The following is a 6,000-nucleotide window of genomic DNA, read 5'->3' on the forward strand; positions in this document are numbered from 1 at the left end:
CCTCACGAAGGCACCAGCCCTACCCACACCTTGACTCTGAACGTCTAGCATCCAGAACCGCGAGAAAATGAACGTCCGTCGTTTTAACCCACTTGGTTTGTGGTCATTTGTCGGCGCAGCCCTAGGAAACCGACGCACCAACGTTCGGCGTTGTTAGGAGGGCTAGATGGTGATTAAGTGGCACGCTTCCTGGTGCCAGAGAGGCGTCATCCAGTCTGGACCTCTGACCTTCAGGCATCAAGACACAGAGAATGGACTCTGAAAGATAACGATGGCATGGAAACCGCACCATCTGTAGGTCGGTGGGCGTCTGGACAGACAGAGATCCCCAAACAGCGATGACGACCGAGCACTGCCTCCATCTTTCCTACTTCTGCTCTGGAGCTTTGGAGAGAACGGCCACCCTTAGGTGCCACGAGTTTGGAAGGTGCTAGTCTGAATCATGGTGGGGTGGGTGAGGGAAGTGGCTGATACCTAAGGTTAAAAAGCAAATGAATCCGTCTTGATTTTCAGATTTAACATACGTTGGAATTGGGGCGCCTGGGTGGCGCAGTCGGTTAAGCGTCCGACTTCAGCCAGGTCACGATCTCGCGGTCCGTGAGTTCGAGCCCCGCGTCAGGCTCTGGGCTGATGGCTCAGAGCCTGGAGCCTGTTTCCGATTCTGTGTCTCCCTCTCTCTCTGCCCCTCCCCCGTTCATGCTCTGTCTCTCTCTGTCCCAAAAATAAATAAAAAACGTTGAAAAAAAAAAATTTTTAAAACATACGTTGGAATATACCTTCAGACAGATCTCGAGTGAGGCTTTGATTACGAGCCCCTCCTCTCCCCCTTGTCTGCCCAGGGCTAGAGGCGGATTGGGGCTCATTGCTGGCCACACTCATGGGCGTCTGTGTCTAACAGGGGACAGACAGGTTCTAGTGGCCCTGTCCCATCCCAGTCCCCTGTGGGGGACCTCAGAGGGTGAGAGGGACTTGTGACATAAAAGGTCGTTGTGGTGTCCTAGGGAATAACTTTGGCTGTGGCCAAAACAGGTCACTTTTGTAGCCCTTTGCTGAAGATGCTAAGAGTGTCCGTCTAGAACAGGGCTCCAACTTCAGCTCGAGTCTGAGGCATCTCTGGGGTAACCATCAGGCAGAGGAGAAGATCCATGTCGCCGTGGAGAAAGATCCATCGCAAAGGCCGCGAAGGAGATAAGCAGAGTATTTGTCAAACTATGACCTGAAGCTAGAGGCTGAGTGCCCGCTGAAGAGGAAGTTGGCGGCACGGTCCGCAGCCCTGGGGGTGGGGAACACAGCGCAGACTCAGCGGTCAGGGTGCCCACAGTCGCCCCTAGGGAGGCCAGCAGGGGCAGGGCGACAGGTAAATCGCAGTCAGAGAGCAGGTGTAGTCAAAACACTGCAGGAGTGGCAGGATCCACTTGGGACACCACGAGCGCTCGTGGAGACTGATCCGGAAGGCTCAGGCAGACTCCACAGTGAACGGGACGGTGGGAAGAGGCCCCAGGAGAGGAAGAGCAGCCCAGAGACTTCTCTGAGCAAGGGCGAGTACACGAACACCAAACTGAGGGATTTACCTAAGGATGAAGCCAGAAAGGCTAGCAGGACCCAGAAGGTGGAGCCTAGAGAACGTGAGACCAGGGGGCATGATGGGCTTTGGATTCTACAGGAGGCAGGGAAGCTTTGAAAGAATTTTTGAAACATTCATTCATTTTGGGGAGGCAGAGCACGAGTGGGGAAGGGGCAGAGAGACAGGGAGACACAGAATCTGAAGCAGGCTCCAGGCTCTGAGCCGTCAGCCCAGAGCCCGACGCGGGGCTCGAACTCACGGGCCGCGAGATCGTGACCGGAGCCGAAGTCAGACGCTGACCCAACAGAGTGACCTAGGCACCCCCCCTTTTTTTAAAAAAAGTTTATTTATTTTGAGAGACAGCATGTGTGTGCAAGTGGGGGGGGGGCGCAGAGAGAGAGAGGGAGAGAGAGAGAATCCCAAGCAGGCTTCACACTGTCAGCACAGAGCGTAATGTGGGGCTTGAACTCATGAACCGTGAGATCACGACCTGAGCTGAGGTCAGATGCTTAATTGACTGAGCCCCTCGGGCGCCCCTGAAGGATTTTGAGAGAGAGAGGCTCACCACTGAACCTCCACATAGGAAGATAATGCTGGGTCCGGGTTGAGGATGGATGGGAGCCCAGGAATTGTCCGCCGACCAGCTGTCGTGATGACGTTCTGAACAAGGGCTTCCATGGAAGAAATGGGAAAGGGAAGATGCTTGAAGACGTGGGGAAGAACTGGGGTGAGGAGAACAAGGAATTCATCTCAGGCATAAAATTCGAAGGAACCCGCAAACTCAAGACTCGAGAAAGATCATCAATAGTTTAGAAACTTAATGTGAAAAAATTCACGATGAACGAAATTCAACATTTCAGATAAAGATGGGATCCTTGCCCTGCCCTGGCCCAAATGGGCCTCACGCATCTCCCGCGAACCCCAGCCGTGGGAAGAACACAGGAGACACTGAGGCCGCGGGCAGTGTGTTGGAAACTGAGGAGTCTGGGCGGGAGGTACGAGAGGAAGGCCTCTGCTAACATTTACAGAGCCCGTGCCAGAAAGCAAACCTCAGGCCCACATACCAGATCGCTAACTACGTAAAAATTACACAAGATTCATTTTCTCCTCCTACTGTGATGAATATGCCTTCATCAGCACCCGGGAAGGCAGGGTTGGATTCAAACCTGAGACTCTGTGGGGCGCCTGGGTGGCACAGTCCGTTGAGCGTTTGACTCTTGGTTTCAGCTCAGGTCATGATCTCACCGTTGGCGAGTTCGAGCCCTGCATCAGGCTCTGAGCTGTCAGTGCAGAGCCTGCTTGGGATTCTCTCTCTCTCCCTCTCTCTCTGCCACTCCCCTGCTCATACTCTATAAATAAAACAAACAAAAAAGCCTGAGACTCTTGGTACTCTGGAGCATGATGGCTCAGAGCTAGCTGCGACCTGCCCTTTTTCTCATCCTGTCTCTGGCTTCATCCCGCAAGCTGCTGCTCCGAGCTCCTGGTGGGGACAGCATAGTTCCCCTTCAGGAGACTGGTCCAAGGGAAAGGTCCTGACTGTCCTCTGTAGGTGGTCTGGGGCCACAAGGCAGGAAATTCTGGGGTGCCCAGAGCACCATCTGAAAGGAGGGGCGGGCCTTGGAAGGACATGTCCCCTGGGTCTTTGTTCCATCACCTGTGGGGAGGGACAGAGCCAGAGGAAGGCCACAGCGGGGCCTCGGGCTCCCAGATCTAAGGGCCCAGTGACCCCAGGCAGGGGGGTGTGGGAAGGGCAGCAGCATGGAGGCAGGAACACAGCAAGACGAGGGTGAGGGGCGGCCCCGGCACGAGAGGTGAAGTGCAGAGGAAGGTACAGAATTTGTCTAAGCTCTATGGTCAGTCTCTGGGATTCTTAGTCCTCTTTTTTTTTTTTTTTTTAATTTTTTTTTTTTCAACGTTTATTTATTTTTGGGACAGAGAGAGACAGAGCATGAACGGGGGAGGGGCAGAGAGAGAGGGAGACACAGAATCAGAAACAGGCTCCAGGCTCCGAGCCATCCGCCCAGAGCCTGACGCGGGGCTCGAACTCACAGACCGCGAGATCGTGACCTGGCTGAAGTCGGACGCTTAGCCGACTGCGCCACCCAGGCGCCCCGGATTCTTAGTCCTCTTGACGAGGAGAGCTGCCCCTCGTCGAGAGGAAGTGGAAGAGGCGGTTTTTCTGTTTTGTGCTGAGGTTTTCCAATTGTGTGCGCATTCTACCCGCCGCAGCCTCACTCATGAAAGCACTGTTTTAGTTTCCAGTGAAGTGGAAGGGAAACCCCCATTCCCCTTTTCACACCAGTTGGGGAATTGTTTATTCAGAGATAGAGATCCTTCAATGTTCGTTTTGAGGAAGCATGCTCCTAAAGGATGTTGACAAATGAAACAGTGTAATTCTCGACTTCATCCCTTTTTGGAGACAACCGAGAAGGTTCGTGACCGAGGCTTTCCGTGCGTGGTGTGTGCTGATGTGAAACCAGCTGAGACCTGGTGCAGGACTGAAGGCCCAGCTCCTCCCCGACATGTCTGCAAGGTTCTTTCAGTAAGAAGAGGAACCTGGGGTGTGGAGGTGCTGCGTGGAGGCATTAGATCAGCAGACCTGGTGTCCAGAGTCAGGGGCCCGTGCACTGTCTTTCCACTCACGGAGCTGTCCCATCACCTCCCCAGGCAAAGGTAGAGAAGCTTCTAATTGCCCACTTGGGACACGTCCCCTTCTGCCACCTCCCTACCCCTCTGACATTGATCTCCTCCTCTGTCCCATCCACTTGAGCACACGTCAACCTTAAAAAACAAACGAATGAAGACCTTCCATAGGTCATTTATTGAGCAAGTACTATTGCCAGACACATAAAGATGCCTTTGGCGAAGGGCTTCACTATAGATCGGAACCCTTTCCCCTGTCCTCTGCTTACTATGGATTCCACAAGTGTCCAACAAGAGCACACTGCCTTCCCACTGAAGGCGGAAGGCCCTGCAGGACAGCTTCTTTGTCACCATCCAACAGGAAATGGCTTATTAGTAGCTGGTAGACAATCTTTATTACATCAAGTTAACAGATAATGGTCTCCATCCACCATGGGGCTGCAAGAAAACAAGAAGGAAGGTGTGTCTACGGCTTGTGGCGTATCCACCAACATCTGGCTTTCCTCTTCACGGGCACGCAGTTAAACTACGTGTCACCTGGGTGAGCCAATGTGGATTGAAGTACAAGTGGAGGCGATGTACAGTACTTCCAGTCTAGCCCTAAACGTCCTCCTTGGCTTTTCCCTCCCACGTTCCTCTCTGGCTGTCTGGAAGCAAAAGACTGCATGACGGAAGAGCCACACAATGGAAAAAGCCTAGCCCCCTGAGTGGTTGTTTGAAGGAGATCTACTCATAAGCATGGCATCTGCATTAGACTTGGCATGATTGAAACTGAACTTTTATTTTATTCAGTTACTGAGATGTGGTGATGCTTGTTACGGCAGCATAACCCAGTCTTCCCTGACTAATACAAGAAACCCTGATGCCTGTTGCCAAGTGGATCAGCAGGTGGGGGACAGTTTCAACACACAGATGGCAAAAGCTATTCTACTACCTCTGAGTCACCCACTAGCCTCTAGTATCCCTTATATCAAAAAATAAATGAATAAACAGAAGGGAAAAATTTTTTGAGCTCACATTCATCTCCATTTTCACTTCCGTGTTCTTTTTCACAGCCCCATTTTTGAAAGAAGAGTCTTTAATTTTTTTCTTTATTTCCACACCTCCTGTTTTCTCCTCTACTTAATCAATAGAGTTTCTATTTCAACAATTCCACCCAAACTGTCAAGGTCACTAGTAATATCTTTGTTACCGAATTCAATAGTCATCTCGTTGTTTTCATCTTAGTCTGTCCCTCAGGAGCATCCCTGTGTATATTTTTTTACAACTTTATTTTAACAATATGTAAAAATGGAAAATCACTAGACTAGAATTAAATTCACCACATTTATTTAATGGTGACTATCTCTGTAGAGTGAGATTAGAAAAAATTTCTTTTGTAAACTTTACCATATAGAATATGTATCATTTGGCAAATCACGTCTAGGGGCGCCTAAGTCAGTTAAGCATCTGACTTCGGCTCAGGTCATGATCTCATGGCTTGTGAGTTTGAGCCCCGCATCGGGCTCTGTGCTGACAGCTCGGAGCCTGGAGCCTGCTTCGGATTGTGTGTCTCTCTCTGACCCTCCTCTACTTGTGCCCCTCTCTCTCTCTCTCTCAAAAATAAACATTAAAAAACATCACATCTGCACTACAACCATGTTTCTGCCCCCCACCACCCCCTAAGAATTTCCTTTACATCAGACAACTTGTCTTTGGAATGTGAGGGTGATTGGCCCATGGGCATGATGAGAATGCAAAGCGGAGGATTAAGGTGGGAAACCTACATCTGAAGGCTGGCTCAGATGCTTTCA

Source organism: Lynx rufus, unplaced genomic scaffold (assembly GCF_022079265.1).
Source record: "Lynx rufus isolate CCGP_SWC_20201006 ecotype Redwood Valley unplaced genomic scaffold, mLynRuf1.p SCAF_1, whole genome shotgun sequence".
Lineage (NCBI taxonomy): Eukaryota > Metazoa > Chordata > Mammalia > Carnivora > Felidae > Lynx > Lynx rufus.